The sequence below is a fragment of the Mandrillus leucophaeus genome, unplaced genomic scaffold, assembly GCF_000951045.1.
Source record: "Mandrillus leucophaeus isolate KB7577 unplaced genomic scaffold, Mleu.le_1.0 Scaffold327, whole genome shotgun sequence".
In the NCBI taxonomy this organism is placed as follows: Eukaryota; Metazoa; Chordata; class Mammalia; order Primates; family Cercopithecidae; genus Mandrillus; species Mandrillus leucophaeus.
The window spans coordinates 3,083,762-3,086,060 of record NW_012103443.1 but is presented as its reverse complement, the minus strand read 5'-3'; the positions used below and the strand labels follow the sequence as shown (position 1 = coordinate 3,086,060).

General features: G+C 38.2%; 1 protein-coding gene across 5 annotated transcripts in view; it reads right to left on the bottom strand.

Moving 5' to 3' along the window:
• The window catches only part of FAM13C (family with sequence similarity 13, member C), a 120,943-nt gene that overhangs the window by 107,059 nt on the left and 11,585 nt on the right, over positions 1–2,299 (bottom strand). The window lies entirely within an intron of this gene.

Genomic DNA, 2,299 nt, shown 5'->3' with positions numbered 1-2,299 from the left:
CACCATGCCAGGCTGATTTTTGTATTTTTAATAGAAATGGGGCTTCACTATGTTGGCCAGGCTAGTCTCAAACTCCTGACTTTCTGATCTACCTGCCTCGGTCTTCCAAAGTACTGGGATTACAGGCGTGAGCCACCATATCTGGCTGAATCTTTTAAGAGTATTATATCTTGAGGTTTTTTTTCTCTGTAAAAACTATATTCATTCATTTTTATAAAATCAGAAATAACATCCCCTGACTTCTTTGAAAACTGGCTTACTCATTATCCTTCAAGACATTCTAATTTTGGTGAAATGATTTTACTGTTTTCTTTTGCATGTCACATTATGTGCTATGCTTATTATAAACTCTCATCAGACCTTTCACATTTTAAAATTATCGGTAGTAAACTAACCACAGCGATTCCTATTTCTGTCATCTATAGATGGTTTCGTTTTCCTCCAGTGGTTTCCTGAGGTTTTATTCAGCTTTAGGCTACAGTTTGTGTCTTTGGCAAAGATAAATCTCAAAAGCCGCATAGTAAAGGACCAGACACTTTAAACAATTGACACTTCAAGTGACAGACTCTTGGATACAGGCATCTGATGACACCAGTGGGTTGAGTTGGGATTTGTAGAACTTTAGTGGAGAAGCAGACAGCTTCATGATACCACTAGCCCAAGATCAAGAGGAACAAGAATTAATTACACAAGACTGCCTGAGGCTGGATGTAGTGGCTCATGCCTATAATCTCAGTACTTTGGGAGGCTGAAGAGGGCAGATCACTTGAGACCAGCCTGGCCAACATGGTGAAAACCCGTCTCTACTAAAGATACAAAAAAGTTAGTTGGTCATGGTGGCACGTGCCTGTAGTCCCCATTACTTGGGAGGTTGAGGCAGGACGATCCCTTGAGCCTGGGAAGTGGAGGTTGCAGTGAGCTATGATCACACCACTGCATTCCAGTCTGAGTGACAGAGGGAGACTTTGTCTCAAATAATAATAAGAAGAAGAAGATTGAATGGACTACTAAGGAAAATTTTATTTTAGTTATTTATTTAGTATATTATTATTGTATTGTTCTATTTTTGAATATATAAGAAGTCCTCTCTATACTTAACTATCTGCAATTCACAACAAGTGAGTAGATGCTGCTAATATAAACTGAAATAAAGCATTTAAAAATCGTATCCCAGTCTCACTGATCCCCAGAGTTCAGAAACTCATACCAAGTGTCCTTACATTCTTACGGCAATAGGATAATTAGTATGCATTCAATAATAATCTGTCTTCTTTTAACCTTGATATAATTGGAAAATTCCATTATTCAATAAATGTCTTGCTTGGAATGGAAGGCATCTGAGAATGAAGCTCGTTGTATCAGATAGAACAGGCCACTTAAATTCCAGTGGGAATTTTACCTGAAGTCCAGGATTCCAATGCTGTATTATGAGCAAAGACTATACAAGCACATTTCTCCCCTGAAATCTACCTGTGTATGAGCAACAGGTTGGGAATTACATGCCCCATTAGCACCTTATTACAAGTGACAACTGTGTAATTTCTGTGAGGCCAGACTACAGGATGACAAGAAGGAGGACAGTCTGAGGAGAGATGGCTGGTCACCCTGAACCTTACTATGTCATAAGTGACCCCTGGTAGGAGATTCAAGGTCAGAGCATCCCTGGGATCAGTCAGACCTGGGGGTAACCTTTGGGAAACCTGTGCCCTCCCCAGCATGACTCTCCTAATTAGTTAGGTGCTGGAGCACATTCAGTAATAATCTCAAGTTTATCGTAACTCAAATGGTATTTCACACTCATATCGCTGCAACAAGACTACACTGTTTAAGATCATCACAACACATCTTCATTAATGCAGAGGGCATTTTCATCTCACTACTAAATTAACTGACTAAATAAGAGGTTGCAATGCCAAGGAAGAAGGAAGATAAAAATCACAAGGCAAATTACAAAATTGCAAGGTTAAAAAACCTGCCCAACCAAAGTTGTTATAACAGGAAGATCTCCCGATACATATTTGCTAAATAGGACTGGCCTTAAAAGTTATTACAAAATTAACCTATTGCACATTATTTTTAAAGTTAACATCTAAATGTTAACAAAAAAGCAATGTTAACAAAAAAGCAAAGTTAACACTTATGGAACTTCCATGTCCCCAAAAATATGTTACATGCATTACAAGTAAAATCTCAATGTTGGAAATATTCACCACTTTGTAACAGTTAAAGTAGATTATATCAATTCAATCTCTTTTAAAAGCATCAGAAAGGCCAGGCATGGTGGCTCACTTTCATAACC